This window comes from Typopeltis vanoorti, chromosome 2 (genome assembly GCF_054136105.1).
Source record: "Typopeltis vanoorti isolate ZY-2024b chromosome 2, IOZ_Tvanoo_1.0, whole genome shotgun sequence".
In the NCBI taxonomy this organism is placed as follows: Eukaryota; Metazoa; Arthropoda; class Arachnida; order Uropygi; family Thelyphonidae; genus Typopeltis; species Typopeltis vanoorti.
Window position 1 is genome coordinate 52150784 of NC_143550.1, and position 23514 is coordinate 52174297.

Here is a 23514-nt window from a genome sequence, read left to right on the forward strand (position 1 = left end):
AATCATCACAATATTCATTTCTGTGGAATAAAGAAATGTTGCTGTCTGTATTAACAAAAGAGGTTGATAGATGGCGTATACGGGCTGATGTGCCAGAGTATCAGGTGACTAACGCAAGCTCGTTTCGGAGCGCCGACAAGGTGTGACCAGTCTTCGAAATGGAAGCGTCCTTGGAACAGCGTTATGCGATTAAATTTTGTGTGCGTTTGCAAAAATCGGCATCGGACACTTTTAACATGATAGGCGAAGCTTTCCACGATGAAGCAATGTCGAGGGCAAGTGTTTTTCGCTGGCATAAAACTTTTAAGGAAGGAAGGCAAAATGTGGAAGATCTTGAACGCGAGGGAAGACCTTCAACGTCCATCACAGAGACAATGATCAACACAGCAGCGATTATCATCAAGCACGTCAAAAGGAAGCGTCCATTGCTGATGAATGGCTTCTTATTGCACCACGATAATGCAACGCCACATATTGCTGGTTGTGTAGTGGATGTTTTGCAGAAGAACAACACAGATATCCTACCACACCCTTTATACAGTCCTGATCTCGCACCGTGCGATTTCTGGCTGTTTCCTCAGGTCAAGAAACCACTAAGAGGCAGCCATTTCGAAAGCAACAAAGCATGTGTAAAAGCTGGGGAGGCGGTTTTGAAAGAACTCTAAAAAAAAACGGACTGTTTAAGAAGTGAACGCAACGTTGGGACAAATGCATCGCGTCTCATGGTAGTTGCTTCGAAAAAGACCATGTAAATTATGACGATTAAAGGTAATCTGTTTTCTGTATAAATATAGTCTTATTACTTATTGAACAGCCTACGTACATTGTCATTCGATGTACTTGCTGTGTTTTGGCATTGACGGAAGTAAATTATTAGTAAATTATTATAAATTCTGTGATGCAGAACCAAACTATTATTTTATTGGATTAGTTTTAAAAAGATGGTGTTTATTAAGCCGACAATAAGAATATAGGCTGGTGGTCGTCTGAAACGTTCTCGGCCCAACAATGAAAAAAAAAAAGAATTTATAATTTCAAAATGATTTTTTTTATTTTTCAGCATAATCTCCCTTAAAACTAATACATTTATTCCAGCGATGTTCCAGCGCCATTATCCCGTCCCTGTAGTGGTTCTCAGTAAGATCTGCAAAATATTCTCTACCTACAATCACCTCTTGATTCGAAGAAAAACGCGGACCAGCGAGGAAGAGTTTTAGTTTTGGGAAGAGATAGAAGTCAGAGAGATCCAAATCTAGGGAATATGGTGGATGTTCCAACAATTCATAGTGCAGATCCTTTCGTTTTTCCATTGCCAAAACACTTTTGTGGGCAGGTGCATTGTCCCGATGAAAGATGATTTTTTCTTCTGCAAACAGGGTCTTTTCTCAGGAATGTTTTCGTCTAGTCTGGTTAAAAGATCGGAATAATATTCCCCGGTAAATCTTTGACCCTTTTCAAGATAATTAATAAACAAAATGCCTTTAGAATTCCAAAACACCGATGCCATGACCTTTCCTGATGATTGAACCGACTTTGTCTTCTTTGACGTTGAACAACCGGTTTCTGTCCACTGTTTTGATTGCTGTTTGGATTCTGGTGTGTAATGGCGAATCCAAGTCTCATCGATAGTAATAAATCGAAGCACAAAATCAGTCTTATTCTTGTTAAAACGCTCCAAGCAATGTTCAGAGATTTTCATGCGAGTGCGTTTTTGATCTGCTGTGAGCAAGCGCGGCACCCATCTTGCGCAAAGCTTTTTCATTTGCAATTCTTCACGCAAAATATATCCCACACGTTCTTTTGAAACAGTCTCAGAAATTTCATGCACTTTGACTCGCCGGTCATCCAATACTGATTTCTGATGTCGTTACACTTTTGGGGGCGTCCTTCACGTGGATCACCTTCAAGGCTGGTACGGTCACGGTTAAACTCGGCAGCACATTTCTTAATTGTCGAAAACGAAGGAGAAGAATGCCTATAAACTTTTATGAACTTCGAATGAATGTCTTTTGGCGTTAGATCTTCTTTTACAAAGAATTTTATAACCGCACGATACTCAATTTTGTCCATTTCAAGGGATACAGACAACACGTTTGCTTCAGACAGCTGTATAAAACAAACTACTTGATAGAATGACTTGCAATTTCACATGGATGCTTTGGAAGATGTACCAACTTAGAAAAAAAAAATCTTGCGGATAGTGTTGCCATCTGTAGTCGAGGCCTAGAACTTTTCAGACCACCTTCGTTTATTATTCCTATTTCTGGATTCATCGAAGACTACCATTGTGTTTGATATCGGTGCATCCCATATCATGCTATGAGATGCACCGATATCAAACACAATAAAGATATGAGTTAAAAAAAGATATGCCTAATTCTTGTCAGAATTTTATTGTCTCTTTTGACAGTTCTTCCATTTCAGCTAATGTAAAGACACAATGGAAGGTGTCATCTTTCAGGTGGTTTAAGTTGTAAGTGTACCCTTGAGAGCAGTGGCGGCTCGTGGCTTGAAATCGTGGGAGTGCTGCAACTTTCGAAATATACATACACACCGTAAGTACAGTGTATACGTGTTTGGATAAAATATCAAAATTATGGTAAAAATTAAAAAAAAAATTAAACATGAAAAAATATTGTTTATTATCGATAAAAGTATACAGTTTGGTAAATTCAAAATTACTTAAAAATAAAATATATTCTTCTTGTTTTGTTTCATGAAAAAATATTATTTATTATCGATAAAATTTTACAGTTTAGTATAAATCAAAATTACTTAAAAATAAAATCCATTATCATAACCCCAATAATGTTTTAAAATAAAAACTATAACAAATGTTATGTCTTTAATTGTAATGTCCAAATATTTAAAGAGACGGAGTAAACACGATAAACACTCTACTACTGGCGTAAACTGCATATAAACAACAGTGGAACTGCGCGACGGACAGTGCCGCATTACGCAAATAGCTCGCATCTCACTATGATGTGCATATGCTTGCGTGCGTAGCAATATGACACTGTGGTAAACACAGTGCTGCTAGCGTCCTTTGCCCTCCTGTGTGCTACAAGATGGATTTTTATTATTTTTTATACAAAATAAGAGAATTGTATAGGATTGTTGATGATAAAATTAAATATTACAAGCAAATATAAATAAATTAATAAATATATTTATATATCGATAAAAATTGGGGGTGCTACAGTTCCATAGTGCCTATGCACGAGCCGCCCCTGCTTGAAAGTTTCTAATGGCATTGCGTCTGTTCCTTGGTCAAATAGTGAATTATTCAGCGTATGGTCATGAATATGCAAGATATTCTCCAACGCATATAATACTTTTGATTCACTTTAATCTCGAGGCAATTCACAACTCGTCTCTCGTCTCTGAGATTATTTCAAGGAATCCAGAAGAGTACTTTTGATGCTTCAATTGTGGTATCTGCATGAGATCCATCAGAATTGCTTCGAAACGTTTTTACCAGTACAGCAAGAGATCACCAGAAGAAAATCCATCCACTCCTAAGTTTCATGTAACCGACTCATATGTATGCTGGCTTCATTGACCAAGAGGACAGTGATTCCTTGGAAGATGAATTTCACTGTCCGGTGTAAGACCACCACATTACATACTGTACGTCTGAAGTGGTGTGAAAAGTTTCATGTTTGTTACTAATTATATGAAGAGCCAAAGGCTTCAATTCGGCGACATGAACTTATTTAAGTTAAGGGATATTACATCCCATATTTTTTCTTAGCCGAATAAGAAACTCAAAGAGTTTCATGCCGAATATAGAAACTATATAAAGTTAGGCGATTCCAAGCGAAGCAAATACCTGGACAGTGCAGCATCTGACCCATTTGGCAGTGCAAAAAATATGGGCTGTAATATCCCTTAACTTAAATAAGTTTCATGTTTGGTTTTTAGGGGAGGATTTTTTAGATTATCTGTCAGCCTACCCACAGTATACTAGCGGGCATCTGTTCGAAAAGTTTTTGTGGATGGAATTCACATAATCAGAGCTACGCACAAACGTCTTGATTCATGAAAAAGTTTGCGACTCATGGCCGCACTTGTAGCAGCAATGCAATAAGATCGATGTCATACTATCTGCTGTTATCTACACGCCGAATGCACATTATTAGTAATTTTCAGTGGTACTGGCATCAATAGTTTTCCTCATCCCTGGTATGCTTAGCAAATATTAGGGAGAAATAGGAAGAAAGACATATTTTAGGATTGTAGCGTGTCTTAGAAGGAGGAAGATGCGAAAAACAAATACAAAATCTAGTAAGCCAACAGAAGAAATTAGGATAAAACAATCATTTCAATGTCCAAAAAAGCAATGAAAACGTGAGAAAGGAGACAGAAAGTGTAGTTATGCAATTGAACAAATATACTTTTTTCGCAAGTGATCTGAAATAAAATTGGAAATTGTCTAGTCAAATAACGAAATCGTTTGGGCAACATAACACGATCTCTAACAAGGGGATATATTTGAGAACTGTAAGGAAGAGTGATAAATCTTGCTTCAGAGAAATCTCTATCAAACTAATTAAATAATCACAAAGATTAATTACTGTTTTGCCAAACAACAGAGTCTGGATTGATTTTTTCTTTATTTCACTACAGTTTATTGAATTAGTTAGTGCTAAACTGCGTGTAGAAAAAAGTATTTTCTGCTAGAATGAAGATAGCTGTGGTGTTTCACCCATCGATGTTCAACGAAATATAATAACTTAACATAATTGGCATCTTTTAATATTTGCGTTATCGTTCATTCAAGCAGAAGAACTTCATTTGCTCTGTCGTAGAACATATTCTTTGGTAATTAATAATCTTTGGACTTCCGATTTGAAGATGATAGCACATGTTTGAAAGAAGGGGGGGAAAAGGCCTTTAACTTATTCCTTAGCTTAGTGTGCTGAGGTTCAAGGAAATATAATCAGTATTTTACGCAAAGGGAAGTAGAGAATGAATTCAGCAAACAGAAAACTTTATAATATATTCCAAGAAAGCAATCTGAGAGAAAGAAACACACACACACACACACACACACACACACACACACACACACACACCAATATTTTAATAAAATATTTCAAAAATGAAATTTATTTTTAAAATTTTTAAATAACCCTAAAACTTTGCGTGCGTGTACCTTTTTAAAAGCAATAATCAGGACTGCAATAAGCTGAAAGCTGATCCGATACCGGAAGATGAACTTCATTTCCCACCTAAAACAATCACCAACATCCATGCCTGTGGCCAGAATGGAGGGACAAGATGGAATACTTGTGCTATGACATTTTCAAATAAGTTTCAAAAAATAATCGATAATGTATGGAACAAGCATTTCCTATGCCATAGATAAATGAACTCCGAAGATTCGGTATTGTCAGTTTTATTAGTGCTTTAATTAAGAATTCCATGAGTTGACAGTGCTCTTTCGAAATACAGGTTCTGCTTACAGACCAAGCAGAAACCGATGATACTTAGGACTGTTTATGTGAAAACTAAGGTTCGCATATGACTAGTGCTTGCCAATCGATTTACTTATAATGCTTACCTGAAAAAATTTGCCATTCTCAAATGTCCCAATTGTCAAGATATTCTAACAGTCAATGTCTTAAACAGTGATCTCCGTACCATTTTTCAATGGAGTAAGAACATTGGCTATCCAAATATAACCCTGTTTGTTTATTACAGAAAAAAAGTATCAGTTTACATCTCGTTATCTTTTATAATAACAAGTTTGCCAGAAAATACCAGATTACTCTACTTGGGTCGGCATCCATCTGCAGCTTTCTTGAGACAAATAAATAATCATATCCCTCTCTTCAGCCTCCAGAAACATGTGTCCCCTTTTCCTCTCAAGACGTGAAGTTTCACCTATCCCGCTATTCTAGCTGTGCATACAATACATCCTCATAAGCGTAGAATACTGTTCTCAAGTTCGTGTCAAATAAATCCAAAAACAGTCTTGATGCTCTCCGGAAGAGAGCTGTTCTGCTAATCGACGATTCCTCTCTCACAGTCAGGCTCCAACCGTATCTCAAAAAAGATGTGTTTGTGCGTTATCTATTTTCTCGAGGGACTTCCATGTTGCTGTTCCACAGCAACATAGAATATATATATCTACCATGTCTCTACGTTTCGCGCTAATCCAATAAAACATGAACAGTGGCTAAACAACATCCATTTATATGGTAACTGCAAACTCGCCAAACCTGCACATGTTCTCTTTCTACTCCTCTTACAACGGTTTCTAATCATCACCCCGTGTGAGAACACCGCTTTGCTTATTAGAGGCCCCAAGTGGCTTGCAAAAGTTCAGTGTGTGGTCTCTATAACACGGTTTTACGGATTATCTAACCCTCGCTACCACAGTATACTAAGACTAATGTACTATTGATTAGTAGCCTTTTGCTGGGGAATTAGCATAAAATTTCATTTCATGAATTCCAGAGATTTACTTAAGAAGTAACTTTCTGGAACTGCCTTCCTCGCGGGTATACAGTACGCCAACTATAACTCCAACTATTCAAAAATAATACCAAAAGGTTAGTTCGTTCTTAAACTGGGTTCAGAAAAACAACTAATGCACTAGAAGACATCACCTGATGAATGTAGTTGATAAAAAGCGCTTAATTATAAATATGCAAATTATTATTATGAATTTTGTCAAAAATTTATTTTTTGTTGAATTATTTTTATTTACATATTGGTATCAGTAATCAGAGTCGGTAGCATATTTCAAATCATGTAGACGTTCTAAAACCATATCGTTTTCATATCCTCACATGTCAATGTTTAAAATCAAACTTACACGAAAGCCAGAGAAAGTTACAGTAGCTATCATCAAGCAAGCCATTCAATTTAGAATTCAAATGCTTAATTTGTATTTGCATTTGTAAGCCTTAGAAGAGCTTAACGACTGGCTCATTCATCTCTGCTTCTTTTTTCAATGAACTTCTCAGCATCTCAACTCCTGGTTCTGCATATAATAAAATTTTCTGATGTAGATATATCCCAAGGGCTTAACTATGATGATTTCTCTAATCCAAGCATCTTCTCATTCCTCCTCAACAGAATCCTGATTCATCCAAACTTCTCTCAACTGACTTCTAATACAAATAGATGGTTGTAGCAGATGGTAGTATAGAATATCGTTAGATATTTTACAGAAAATTCGTTCATCTTGGTTAAATGTGAAAATACAAAACTATTTTTATAATGGAGCTGCCCTTTTATCCAACCTAGGCTAAATATAAGATTTAAGCTAAATGAGCGTTTTTACACTAAATAAGATTATTAGATTGACATACCTATGTGTTCGTGTGTATGGATAGAACAGTTCTGTTACCAAATTAGCTTTGTTGCTTCAGGTTACCTCTAAACACTGAAAAATCTTCAGTGTTTAGAGGGTTTGTGTACAAGCGGTCAGAACATACCACACGTTTCTCATGGTAGACCACTAAGGGTTGGATGGGTATGTGGCAGTGTTCACTCTGTACTGGAGGGGAAGGAAAGGGGTGACCCTATTCCGGTATCCAGCCTTGATTCGGATTCTGAATAGGGTAATACAATATTTGTAACAATAATATATATTAGTAGTAAGTTATAACCGGTCCTTATTTTGCTCTGTCAATAAAGCTTTGGGAAATAAACTAATTATAACTTATTCAAAGTAAAAAAAAAAACTATCTTACATCGAGAAACAAATAAATTCTGAATAAATGTTCAAAAATAAGGCACGTAAATCATTTTGCTAATCAACAATAGCAATATTAATTATAAAAAGGAAGTTCGCTTTAATAACATCTGAGATGTATTTATAAGCTGGATTTATAAACATAAAAAAGGAAAATAAGAAATGGACAAATATAATAAACAAAATAAATTAGAAGAAAAATATCGCATAGCTTAATCCACAATTTTGCAAAATACTTTTATTACAGTTTCAAAACTGCAAAGAGACCAGCATGGTTCGCACCTCTCAACAACATACTATGAAATTACTCGATTTTAGCGAACGCGATCAACAATTGCTGATTTTCTGTTCAACGATCTTCAAGTTATTCGAGAGAAAAGCGAAAGGGAAAATATCTCTGGAAAACTTATATCGACGAAGAAAGTTCGGTATTACCGCAAAATGTCGTATGTTAACCTGGATTCCCTGTTGAACAACAACAGAAAAAAAAATTATGAACAGCCGAGTACGTGTGGGATAAATGTTGGACAACCTCAACATATACCCATAAACAACACTCTGTTAGAACTACCAGAGTACGAGGTAAAGCTGTATGCCGCTGAGAAAGTTCGTTCTGTTGTATTGTTTATATGAGTCTGCCTTGAGCCTGTTATTGCAAACAGAAAATCACCCCTACCGAGGCTACTTGATTTGTGGCAGGAAAGAGAGTTTTCTAATCTAGGGGTTAGAGAATAGCCACAGATTAAATTTGGTGGGTGATAGAAAATAAATGCGGTGTCCTCAGTTCTTTAGTTCACAAAAATGAATTCCAAGCAAGATCAGTCATAAATTACACAGGCCTGCAAAATTCGAGTCATGAAAAGTTGTCTGGAAACTATTAACTGTTTCTGATTTATTTTTGATTGCTGATTTCAAATATCTCTTCCATTTTTCTCTATCATGCAAGGATTTTTCACAACATGTATCTCAATATTACAGTAAAATAGCTTTAAAACGCATTATATTAAGTAAAATAACAATATTTAAAATTTTCCGTAAACATTTTTGGAATGAAAGTATTGGGAAAAAAATTTAATTAAAGTAATTAATTTTTTTTCTTTTCTCTTCAAAGCTCTATTTGAACTTCTGTGAAATTCTTGTCCCGGGTCGTCTCTGCGCAACATCCAGCAACAATAGTCCGTCATCATGTTGACATTCCACCTATCCTGATATCTTCTTTCCATCTCCTTGAGATCTTGATGGAATCGCTCTCCTTGCTCTTCGCTGACAGTTCCCAGATTCTCAAGAAAGTAGTCTAAATGAGAGTTAAGAAAGTGCACTCCTAAGCTCATGGAGCATCCCAAATTCTTGAATTTCTATAGCATGTCTTCCACAATGATTTTATAGTTGAGGTCCTTGTGATTACTTAAAACTTTGGTCACCACCTCTTTCAAAGCTTTCCGCGCTTCTTTTTCAACAGTTGCCATTTTTTCTTCAAACAGTTTATCCTTCATAAGTTGCCTGATGTCCGCACCGATAAAAATACCTTCTTTCAATTTTGCTGTAGATAATCCCGGAAATTTTGCACAGATGTATTAGAACACTCTCCTTAACCGACAAAGCCTTGACAAATTGCTTCATCAATCCTAGCTTCATGTGAAGCGGGGGTAAAAGGATTTTTTCCCGAGCAACCAAAGTTTCGTGTAACACATTTTTACTTCCAGGTTCTAATGTGACTCTTTCTGGCCATTCCTTCTTGATCCGATGTTGCTCTCGATCTCGGCTGTTCCACTCGCGCAAAAAGCACGGGTATTTGGTGTGTCCTCTTTGTTAGGTGAATTTTTGCAACCTCTTGAAGCCATTATAAACACCACTTAAAACACAGTTAAACGAATTTTAATGAATGACATCAATGCTATTACACGACTCTGCGTAAAAACATTAAACAAAACAGTAAACGCATTAAATTAAATCTTCACACTAACTTAGAAAACATGCCACCTTTCAGAAATATGATTATCTTAGCAGTCAACGACTAAAGTTCAACTAAAGAATCACACAAGAAATGTGTCTGTGACAACAGGAAAGTCATCTATTATCTCGGAGAATCAGATTCAAAGTAGCCACCTGCACTTTTATCTGCATTCCTCCCTCCCTCTCTCTCCTATCTTAAGAATGAGAAGTTTCGTGGAAATTTCTTTATTTACTACAAAAAGGCACTTCAAGAAAGTACTTATACAACTAATTAGCTGTAAATAAAGGAGAATGAAAATAAATACCAATGCGCTGAATTTAAATACAAATACTACTAATAAAAGCGATAAAATTAGAAATTGGATAAAATTGGTAGGTGATGGAATTTTTTTACTATTTTTTCTGAACTCAGCACCTAAAAATCTATAAGAATCAATTACTACTTCTCAGACAACCTTTCCATCGCAGGCCTGTGTTATTATCGTGGGATTTTTGAAAAACCTCTAAAATAGTAAGATATTTCAATAAAGAACTATTAAAGTTCTTTAGAATAGTAAAACAATTGAATAGTTTAATCCAGTATATCGCCTATCAGATACTCAGGCATTTTCAAAGAAAAAGACGAGGCAAAATAATTTGAATAAGAACTGAGAATAACAAGGTAACATTCAAATATTTCGGGTGCTCCATCTGTGCACAATCAAAGGTTTTCTTCTTTTTGATTAAACGTAGCACGTCTCCCAAATGTTTGGAAGTTTTTACATTCATGCTTGTTTAGGTTAGGAGAGTTATGTAAAGCGGAAGAAGATTCCAAGAGGAATTTGTCAGTTTTGAAGCGAAGTATTTTTCTCCATCTGACTGACTGCAGGGGTTTTCGAGCAACGCTTTGTCCATAATGGTTCTATAGAATTTCAGTGTCCTTATCTCTGTTTTTCTGCATGACTGTCCATGCAAAGTTTATTGCATGACTGTCCAAAGTTTATAATGAAATCTATCCCGTGTATTCCAGGTACTCACAATGGAAAAGCTTCATCTTTTGTAGAATTAATATCGGAAGGTAGTTTTAATATTAATTTATAGGTAGTGTAAATAGTTTTTAACGAATGTTTCACTTTTCAGATAACTCTTTAATGGCTTTCAGTTAGTTGATCTGCTATAATGGGGCAGGGTAGGCGAAATATTCCATTAAAACATTCTGCACTGTGCGTTTTTTTCATCATGCTTCGCTCTCTTGGAAAAAGACCTGGAGACCTAGATTTCAATTCCATCGAAGCAATTTCTATCTTTTTGAGAAACAACAGTGAAGTTAGAGTGCCAAATGAAGATAACACGGTATTCCTCTCTCCTTTTCTTTGGTTATTAATTTTGAAGCTGATATAGAGAAGTGTCCATTGTAATCTTCATTCCTTTCCAATAGGTCTGTTATTTCCTGTTAAGATAAACGGCTTTCAAAATTAAGTTTATTCTGTTAAAATAGGATAACATGAATTTTGAAAGTATTTAACAGTGATGAGCAACAGACCTATCGGAAAGGAGTGAAGGTATAGTGTACATGTCTCTGTATCGGCTTCAAACCTCTAATAGGTAAAGTTGAAATAAAAACTCTTGTGCAATAAAATTTGTCTGCGCAAGTAGTGTCTAGTACTACAAAGACTCGGCTTTTCCTGCAGACTTCACACCTAGAATCATGTTGATTCATTCCTAGATAGTTTAGTTAAAGTCCAGCCATTAGGCTGGAGGAAACTAGCTAGGAATAAAAAGAGAAAACAAGGACAAGCTAGGAAACGTCTGTTTGTTGATGGATATTTCCAGGACTGCTAAGCACGTCAAATGGTGAAAGTGTAGGAAGAGGATAGTTGCTGCAGGTGATTGGATTTCACCAAAGTCTAACATGTGCCACGAATGGAGTTGCCTGTACATCAGTTCCCTGTTTGTAGACTTCCAAGACTGAGGTCCAGTTAGTGATACATATTATGCATTCTTCTTCTTGGCAAGCTGAAGAAAAGTATCTACATTTTAGACCAATGTTGTTAAGTCCTTTGTGATGCATAATCTTGTGATAACACAAATTCTCTTTCTCATATCAGATGTACAGTGGGAGATGAATACAATGCACATCTTGAGAATGTTACTATTCTCAAGATCAGTAATTCATTCAAACAAAAGTCTGAAAACACTTATACGTGATACTCTGCATGCAACACTGCACTGTAACCCTCATAAACTCATATCCTTATTTATCTGAATGTCTGAATACTCTGTATATCTCAGACAATAATGAATGTTCATACTACTATCGGCCCTGAAGATTCGATTAAAAAATCACATCCATGATCAGTTCAACGTGGTGCATCCGCATTAAAGCTACTCATAAAGCTTCATCCACCGACGAGGGTCAACGTAGAGTAATGAAATGTGATATCATTTGGGATATATAAATTTTAAGAAGCAAATCGCAATATTCAGTATTTTTTATTCCTTTTGAAGTACTCGATTCTAGAATATCATGAAATGTGTCATGGTATGTGGTGTACCGCAGATCATTCTGCCTTCAGCTATTATGAATTGTTGCATTTCCTAATCGTAGTGGTTACGTGAGGTGGATTGATACGAAATGTGGTCACTGCAACAACGATTATGAGGCCGGTATTTATGTCGTATTCTCCAGGCAGTTTGCATGTTGTGTGGGATTAAAATTTCGAGTTACGGGAGGACAAATTCTGCCGCTTCCATATGAAACCGGTTAATTCTCCTTCAGTCGAGAAACCTTGATAAATGTTTATAATAAATTATTGCTTAATAACTTGCGAATTTACTTAATCGTTTTTTTTTCCTTTTCAAATCACACATTTTCAGATTTCCCATACTATTTCAAAATCTTAAGTTGTTAGAATATCAAGTGAGTTTGAGCTGTTTTATATTAATTTCTAATTCACTACCTCATTAGTAACGCAAACAGTCAGAAAGACTAACTCCTTGCTATGGAAAAATACATATTTGGTATTAATTTAGCGTATAAAATGTCAATAATTTATTCACTTCATTTTCACATGACACATAGTGTTTCAGAAAACATGTACGTACTTGTTAACACATTTTGTGGTCTAAGTTTCTAAACAAAATGGCATTTAGAAAAAAAAAAATCCGAATCACAATTGTGAATCAAAGACTCATGTTGCGAATTTCTTAATAATGTTCGAGGCGTAACGGTAGCAGTAAATGTGCCAATTAATTCCCATTGTGCAAGATAATACATCCACGAAATAATTTAAAATACACGACAAAAATGTTTACTTATATATCTAAAGCTCACCATGCAATGTTTATAGGAAAGTTGAAAAAAATCAGAAAAATATAAAATTTAGACAATAAAAGAAACAAATAAAAATACAAATACAATATAACAATAAAGAAAAAATGCGCGAATAATTTTCCGGTATAATCATTATCTGGTAATATATATTAACCAATCCATGGCCATGTATCCGATGTGGAGTTTGACATCAAGCATAACTGGAATTTATTTTAAAATTAAAATTTCCATGTGGGGTGCTTAAGGGTCAAAACTGTATAACTGAGAGGAGACCTCCACATAGCCTTTACAGGAATGCGGAGAACCGACCAGGGCTTCTGACCTAATGTCCAATCCTCACCTTCTTGTGGTGCACCCTGTTGGGTCTCTACTTGGATACTGAACGAACGAGGATGGGCTGGCAATTTGGGATTTAGCCAACCAAATTGTATTCTTATTGGTTAAACCAAAATAAAAAATGATGATACAACATGACAACATTTCATGCAGGCTGGGCGTCGCTCGGTTAAACAAGGCCCCCGTTGTTTTCGCCAGGGAACCAGGGCGAACAGCGAAAAGTCAGCTACTGGAACAAATCTGAAAACAAACCCCAACTTAACATCACCAGAGTTAAAGATCGTTACTATCAACGTAAGAAGCCTGAATGGCAAAGAAATGGAGCTAGCTGAGGAATTAGATAAGTACCAGATCGACATAATAGAGGTGACTTTTATGTCGAAGAAAGTTTTAAAGCGAATAAAAGTTGAGCAGCTCTCAGATGTGAACTGTAGACTAAAATACACAAAGATTATTGAAGAAAAAATGAAAAAGTTTGAGAACAGGAATCAAACCTTGGAGATTCAGTGGCAAACTCTGAAGAAAACATTGATTGATTCTGCCAGAGAGGCATGTGGTGAAGTTGTCTGTAAGGATAAAAAAACCAGAACTCCCTGGTGGACACAGGAAGTTAACACTTTCATTGCCAAACTGAAAACTGGAATTCTGTGTGGTGGCCAAATTTTTTTTATTCTTTTTATTTAGTTTGCGACGTCCACGCGATAACGCGTGATCGGCCGTTTGGTGAGAACTCGCATCGCGTGATCGCGCGATATCGTTCATTGCCAAGCTGAAAATTGGAATTTCGTGTGGTGGGCAACTTTTATTTTTTTTATTTAGTTAACGACGACCACGCGATAAAGCGTGATCGGCCGTTCGGTGGGTTTCGTGTCACGCGATATCGTGTGATTGGCAATGAACATGTTAAAGAGGCAGTGAAGGAAAAGAACAAAGCATATCAAAAGTTCTTGTCAAATAAGTCAGCTTGTGCTCTTAGAGATTACAGAGATACAGAATGTAAGAAAGCTAAACACTGTGTAAAACTAGCTAAACAAAAGTCATGGGAGGACTTTGGCAAAAACATAGAAAATAAATATCAAGAAGTGGCAAAATATTCTGGAGGTTGTGGAAGAAGCTTAGAAATGGAGGAAAGAGTACTGTAAAAGGAGTTTGAGATGATAAAGGTGACATGAAAACGGGAGAAAAAGATATCTTTGAAGTATGGAGTAATTACTTCGAGAAATTGCTAAATGAAACAAGCAGTGATAGCACAGTGGTAAAAAACACTGACCAGGCATGCAGTCAGGAATACATATCCATACTTGAAGTAGAAAAAGCCATCAAAGGCTTGAAATGTGGAAAGGCAGCAGGGGTAGATGATAATCGACCAGAAATGCTGAAGTATGGTGGTATAAGAGTCTTACAGTGGCTGCAATGCATAGTTAAGAGAGTCTGGACAGAGGGACGAATTCCCGATGATTGGAGTAGAGCTCTCATAGTACCCATATATAAAAAGGGAAATAAAACTGAATGTGAGAATTACAGAGGTATTTTCCTACTGAGTGTTCCGGGCAAGATCTATGCAAGAATACTTGAGAAACGGTTGAGAAGAATTGTGGAAGAAAAGCTTGGTGAAGAACAAGCTGGATTCAGGCCAAATAGAGGCTGTCGGGATCAGATCTTCACTTTACGACAAATAGTCGAGAAACCTTGGGAATATAACAAAGATCTGTTTTTAAGTTTTGTCGATTTGGAAAAGGCATATGACAAGGGAGAAGCTATTCATTACGCTGAAGTTATATGGTGTCAACGGGGGAATTTTATCAAGCAATACTTAGTCTTTACTTGAGTTGTAAGTCAGCAGTTAGAATTGAAGCAAGTACAGGAAAGTTTAATGTTAAATCTGGTGCGAGACAAGGATATGCATTATCCCCTCTGTTATTCATTATCTATATGGATCACATTATGAAGGAAAGTGGTATTAAACATGATATCAAAATTGGAGATGTTAATGTCAGCTCTTTGCTTTATGCGGATGATGTTATATTTCTAAATAAATCCGCTACAAGTCTGCAAGATTCTCTGACTAAATTGAATAGCTGTTGTAATAGATATGGTATGAAGGTCAGCAATAAAAAGACAAAGACAATGAAAATAGGCAGAATCATTGAAAATGTCAACTGTGTTGTGAATGGAGAACCTGTGGAACAAATAAAACATTTCAGCTACTTAGGCATGATTTTTACTGAAGATGGTAAATTAAATATAGAAATAGACAACAGAATCAGCAAAACTGGTAATGGTGGGAAGTCAACTGAATAAATTCATATGGCATAAGAGAGAAATTAGTCGGAACACTAAATTAGCTGTATACAAGACGGTGTTCAAACCAGTTTTAACTTATGGATCTGAGAGCTGGGTCAGAAGTAAAACACTTGACCAAAGACTAGAGACCACAGATATGAGAGTTCTGAGAAAGATTATAGGCGTGAACAGATGGCATCAATGGCAATATATTAAAAACGAGGATATTAGGAAAGAACTTGACATTGTCTGCATCCAGGAATGCGTTAGCAGAGCTAATCTCAGGTGGTATGGTCACTTAAACAGAATGGGAGAGGAAAGATTAGCAAAACAAGTGTTCTCTGCCAGGTTGGCAGCAAAATGACCCAGAGGAAGACCAAGATATAGGTGGATTGATACGGTACAAAGTGCCTTAGACGATAGAAATATAAGATCTGATAATGTTGGAGTCTTGACAAGTAACAGACTGATTTGGAGAAAAATTATAGATAGGAAATTAATAATGATGTATTTTTTTTCATGTAGCTATCATATCCTGTACACCCCTTGAGGGTACATGGCGGGAATTTGACGATGATGATGATGAAATTTCCATGCATCTCAACACATAACTAATGTATGCAGTATAATAAAATTATCTGACTACATTTGAAGTAAAATCTTCATTTCAGTAAATTTCAAAAAATAAAAATAAAATAAAATAAAATAAAATAAATAAAATAATAAAATAATTAATTAAATTAAATAATAAATAAATAAATATATAATTTACATTTTTATTTCATCAAGTAAAATTTATTACTCTTTTATAATTTCATGTAGAACTGAAAATTAATGTGATAAAAATCCACATTAACTATGCCTTATTTTCTGTCTATAGTAGGATTCGTATAATCTTTTCCTACACATTTTACCATCTTTTTAAATGATCAGGTTGCAATCGTGACACGTAACTCTTATTTCTAACCGTTCCGCCTTTTACTACTTTTTTGGTAAAATTCCTAAAAAGAAAGTTTACAGTTTGTTTAGTTTAAGTACTGAGTAGTAAACAATCTTTTCTGTTGAATTTTCTGTTCAATAAACGGTTCCATTGCAGTAGTAAGGGTAGCGGTTTGAACAAGATCAAGATCAAGATACGATAACGAATAGTGACGTGTTGGTTGACGTCATTGTGGGCATGATTTCATGGGATTGGAATGTTAGGAATTTCCCTGTGGGCATATGTGTCAATGGCTTCAGTTGTTGTGTTTTGATTCGCTTAAGGAATTGTGGGTGATTTTTTTTTTTGGTTCGCCTATGGAATTAAGGGTGATGGTAGAGATAAGGAATCGTGTCGTGATTGGTGGGACACTTTAAACAAGATCAAGATCAAGATAAGATAAGGAATCGTGACGTGAATGTTTGTTGTTATGAGATGTAGATAAGTGACGTCATTTGTTATTTGTAAATAAGTGACGGCATTTGTTAGTTGCAAATAAGTGACGTGATTGTTTTGAATGGAAAAGAGAGATATATTAAAGATAAGGAATCGTGTCGTTATTGGTGGGACACTTTAAACAAGATCAAGATCAAGGTTAGATAAGGAATCGTGACGTGAATGTTTGTTGTTGTCAGATGAATATAAGTGACGTCATTTGTTAGTTGTAAATAAGTGACGTTATTGTTTTGAATGGAAAGCGAGATATATTAGTGTATAAGACATCGTGTCGTGATTGGTGGGACACTTCTGACAAGATCAAGATCAAAATAAGATAAGAAATCGTGACGTGAATGTTTGTTATCATAGAGTTTGGAATGTTTGGAATTTCGGTGGGGCCCTCGTCTGTCGGGGACATCACGTGGTGTGTTTGGTGATATTTAGAGATAAGAATCGTGACGTTATGTGTTTGTAAATTTCTGGGAAACATATGTCTCTCTGTGATATCACATGGTGTTTTGGTTTGGCTATGGAATTGTGGGCGATGTTTTTGAGATAAAATATCTTGGAATTTTCCCAGGGTGACACACATCCTTCATTGTCGTCATGTTTTCTTTGGTTGTCTAAGGATGGATGTACTAATTTCCAATACATTATGGGGTATTTCTTTCCTGTTAAAGATTGGGAATTCTTAGAGTAGAGTCGTAATGGTGGCAGTGTTTAGGGTTATCTGAATAATTTTATTATATGCTAATGCCACTCAAACACACTGTTTTTTTTTTTCTTCTTCCATAGATGGTAGAACTAATTTCTAATATATTTTGGGGGTTTTCTTTCCTGTTAAAGGGTGGGAATTCTTAGAGTTTTTTTTTTTTGCTCTGAAGTTTTCATTATCAGTTGGAGGTGACATTACTAAAAGATTATTGGCAAATGACAACATCTTTTTCGAATTAACGTTGTCTTGTTTACAATGTTTGGGTAATGGTGTTTTTTTAGTTTACATGAAGAGAAAAAACCAAACGGTATTTTAAAAATAAACGGAGACTTAAAAGGTTACAATAACTTTTTTGTATGTAATCTAGAAATTCTAATGATAATTTAAATTTACTTACAGTTTTCCAGAATGATTCTTCTTAATGCAAATAGATATTTCAAAATAGTTGAATTTTTATCCACACCACAACACACAAAAACACAATCTTGAAAACCAAATTTCTGTAATAATCTGAAAGCTATTTGACTTTTGTTCCTTAGATTTCTGTCCGTTTGGTCCAGTGTTAATTCCTTAGCAGTGGGTCATACGATGTTTGTGATGTGACTATATGTTTTAAGCATTCACATGATTCGTTCATTGTGACACACATATCCTAAGTCGTGTGTTTTTCATGAGTAATAATCCGGAACCGAGCGGTAACTTCAAATCGCAGTATTAACCTTTTAAATGACTCATATTCTTCCTTTGATGTTTTGCGCGGTATTATCAGTTCGGGGAAGTACGACTGTTTTTCTATAGTTGAATATTTAATTAGATTACTATCCGATTGGTTCTCTGTTTAAATCCTTCCCACAGTTGCTCATGCTATGTGTTTCCTAAGCTTGGTGGGAAAGTCTATGCACCTTTTTGTATAGGGTAAGTGTAATTTCCTGTTTCGAATTCCGAGTGCTGTTAGGGTATGCAATTCTGACAAGTGAAATGATTTTTTTTTCCAAATTGAATGGTTATTTTCTGTATTTTACTTTTAAAATTCAGTTTAATTACATATTCTAACAGAATAACTGAGCAAAATTAATGAATAAATAAAATGTATGTGAATTTATTTTCCAACACTGTAGATTTCTCATTAAGTCTTATATAAAGATATCTCTTTTATCCGGTCGCCAAATTGTTGTACGTAAGTGAGAAATCATGTGTGTGCGTAGTAACGTATTCGTTTAAAATATCTAATGGCTCTGTATAATAACCAAATTCAAACAATACGACTGTTAGAATTTGATTATTTACAGAGAGACAACTGATATTTTAGCCTATCACGTTACGTAAACTGTTAAAAAGTTTATTGTAGAAAATAAAAATGGTATCGTAGCATGCAGATAACAAATGAATCAACATGTATATATCAAATAATACTCGCCTTTGGAAGAGAAAAATCAAAAACATTAACAAACTTAATAGCCATACCCATTCTTCATTTAAATGATACCAAATGATGAAAACAATATGGGTATGAATTTCCAAACTTTGAAAAGCTGATGAAATTCTTGCTTGCTGTGATCATAAATAGTTATTTGAATGTAAACATTTTATTTTTCTATACAATTTTTCTTTCTTTCTAACTTTCTTTCTTTCTTTTCATTTTCACAATATGGATATGAATTTCCAAACTTTGAAAAGCTGATGAATTTCTTGCTTACTGTGATCATAAATATTTATTTAAAGGTAAACATTTTATTTTTCTTGCGAGTCGAAACTTATTTCAAAACTTTACCACCGTACATTCTAGTAATGGGGGAATTAAAAACAGAGGCCATACCAAATAACGGATTTGTAGTTTTGTGAATAAAGTAAAAATGAACTGATAAGTGACAATTTGTTACTACATCTGTAGATACCTTCACCAGACTAGAAAAAACAGTCGTACTAAATTCTAACAATACAACTGTTAGAATTTGATTATTTTACAGAGACAAACAGCTGATATTTTAGCCAATCACGTTACTTAAACTCAAAAAACATTTGTTGTAGAAAATAAAAAGGTATCGTAGCGTGCAGATAACAAGGAATCAGCATGAATGTATCAAACAAAATGACCGCCATTGGAAGAGAAAAATCAATAACATTAACAAAGTTTATAGCCAGAACCGTCCTTCATTTAAATGATACCAAATGATGAAAACAATATGGGTAGGAATTTCAAAACTTTGAAAAGGTGATGAATTTCTTGCTTGCTGTGATTCCAAAATAGTTATTTGAAGGTAAACATTTTATTCTTTACAATTTTCTTTCTTTCTTTCTGAGCTAATATTCATTTGAAATAAGAATACATAATTATTTATGTGTTTCAAAGAATATCTAATATAATAATTGTGTTAAAATATATAAATATCCCTACTGTGAAAAAAAAAGAGTCGGGGTGAGAGGACAACAGTCAAAATACAAATTTAAGTAAGACCCTAACATTTTTTTTTTCTTCTTGTAAAATTTCATGCCACAAACTAACCTTTTTTTTTTTTGACTCAGTGAATTAAAAGTCTTATTTGTTCATGCAAGCCCTCAAATATATCAAGAAACTGTCAACTCTTGGAAGCAAAAGGAATAATCGGATATTAAATTAATAACCAGAAATTTAGTGGAGAAGATTTCACCTGAAATGTTACAATACTGCTAGAATTTGGTTATTATACAGAGCCATTAGATATTTTAAACGAATACGTTACTACACACACACATGATTTCTCACTTATGTACAACAATTTGGCGACCGGATAAGAGAGATATCTTTAATATAAGACTTAATGAGAATTCTACAGTGTTGGAAAATAAATTCACATACATTTTATTTATTCATTAATTTTGCTCAGTTATTCTGTTAGAATATGTAATTAAACTGAATTTTAAAAGTAAAATACAGAAAATAACCATTCAATTTGAAAAAAAAATCATTTCACTAGTCAGAATTCCATACCCTAACAGCACTCGGAATTCGAAACAGGAAATTACACTTACCCTATACAAAAAGGTGCATAGACTTTCCCACCAAGCTTAGGAAACACATAGCATGAGCAACTGTGGGAAGGATTTAAACAGAGAACCAATCGGATAGTAATCTAATTAAATATTCAACTATAGAAAAACAGTCGTACTTCCCCGAACTGATAATACCACGCAGAACATCAAAGGAAGAATATCAGTCATTTAAAAGGTTAATACTGCGATTTGAAGTTACAGCTCGGTTCCGGATTATTGCTCATGAAAAACACACTACTTAGGGTATGTGTGTCAGAATGAACGAATCATGTGAATGCTTAAAACATATAGTCACATCACAAACATCGTATGACCCACTGCTAAGGAATTAACACTGGACCAAACGGACAGAAATCTAAGGAACAAAAGTCAAATAGCTTTTCAGATTATTACAGAAATTTGGTTTTCAAGATTGTGTTTTTGTGTGTTGTGGTGTGGATAAAAATTCAACTATTTTGAAATATCTATTTGCATTAAGAAGAATCATTCTGGAAAACTGTAAGTAAATTTAAATTATCATTAGAATTTCTAGATTACATACAAAAAAGTTATTGTAACCTTTTAAGTCTCCGTTTATTTTTAAAATACCGTTTGGTTTTTTCTCTTCATGTAAACTAAAAAAACACCATTACCCAAACATTGTAAACAAGATAACGTTAATTTGATAAAGATGTTGTCATTTGCCAATAATCTTTTAGTAATGTCAGCTCCAACTGATAATGAAAACTTCGGAGCAAAAAAAAAAAAAGCGTATGTTTGAGGGACACCAGCATATAATAAAATTATTCAGAAAAGCTCGAAACACAACCGCCACTAGACTCTGCTCTACGAATTCCCACCCTTTAACAGGAAAGAAATACCCCAAAATATATTAGAAATTAGTACTACCATCTATAGAAGAAGAAAAAAAAAAACAGTGTGTTTTAGTGACATTAGCATATAATAAAATTATTCAGATAACCCTAAACACTGCCACCATTACGACTCTACTCTAAGAATTCCCAATCTTTAACAGGAAAGAAATACCCCATAATGTATTGGAAATTAGTACATCCATCCTTAGACAACCAAAGAAAACATGACGACAATGAAGGATGTGTGTCACCCTGGGAAAATTCCAAGATATTTTATCTCAAAAACATCGCCCACAATTCCATAGCCAAACCAAAACACCATGTGATATCACAGAGAGACATATATTTCTCAGAAATTTACAAACACATAACGTCACGATTCTTATCTCTAAATATCACCAAACACACCCCGTGATGTCCCCGACAGACGAGGGCCCACGCGAAATTCCAAACATTCGAAACTCTATAACAACAAACATTCACGTCACGATTTCTTATCTTATCTTGATCTTGTTTAAAGTGTCCCACCAATCACGACACGATTCCTTATCTCTACCATCACCCACAATTCCATACGCGAACCAAAACACAACTGAAGGCATTGACACATATGCCCACAGGGAAATTCCTAACATTCCAATCCCATGAAGACACGCCCACAATGACGTCAACTAAACATGTCACGATTCCTTATCTTATCTTAGTGTTGATATTGTTCAAACCGCCACCCCTACTACTCATTGCCGTGCAGCGGTAGATCTTTCCAACAAAATTTTGAGCACTAAAAATAGTTTTCCTTGAAGTGAGGATTCTTATCCATTTTATTTTTAAAGATTTGTAGGATTTATATTTAAATGTTTTCGAAAAGAAATTAGTGCTATTTCGTAAACACAAAAAAGGGACAACATAAAATAAAGTAGACTGAAAAATAAGGTCAAATTAGACAATACTTGGGATCTTACTAATAAGTATAGGATGTGATATTTGGGCAATAATAATAATAAGTATAGGATAATAAGTATAATAATAAGTATAGGATGTGATAATAAGTATAATAATAAGTATAGGATGTGATAATAAGTATAATAATAAGTATAGGATGTTATAATAAGTATAGGATGTATAGGATGTGATGATAAAGGAAAGAAAGGAATAACAATAGCATTTAACATCAAGAATGAAGATAAACTTCTTTAATGGAAGGCAATTTCAAGTGGAGTTATGTGGGGAAAACTTTATAATGGATAAATGGACAATGAAACTTATTTATGCTGATGGTCTCACAGAAGGTTCTCCTAAGGAAAAAGTGGAGGATTTTTTTTCAGCCATTAGAGCAGACATCTGACATAAAGGAAATAGAAATAGTGGTCCTCATTGGAGATCTAACCAGACATATAAAAACGTTTGGGGAAATTTGGGAGAAAAGCGCAGTGCTAATAACAATGGTAAGTACTTGGTGGATTTCTACTTAGGATGCAGACAAGTCTTTAATAACACCCTGTTCTCACACAGAGGTGTGCACAAGTAGACGGGAAGAGAAGACGCGAGAAATAAGAAAAGCCTCGTTACCATGTCAATGCTGGTTCAATATACAAGACTGTACAAAGGATTTAAAATTCGAAGTGACCATCACTTAGTTTTAAGCAGGATAAAAATGAAAATCAAACTGAAAAGAACGGTACATAAAAAAGGTTTTAAAAAATTAAAGTTGATCAGTTGAAGATAAACTGTAGACTCAACTATACAAACATTATTGAAGAACAGTGTCAGAAAACAAGAACCAAACCTTGGGATCTCAATCCTGAAAGAAACATTGACTAATTCGGTTTGGAAGAATTGGGGTGAAGTTTTTCTGCAAGGACAGATAAATAAGAATACCATACCTTGACACAAGAAATT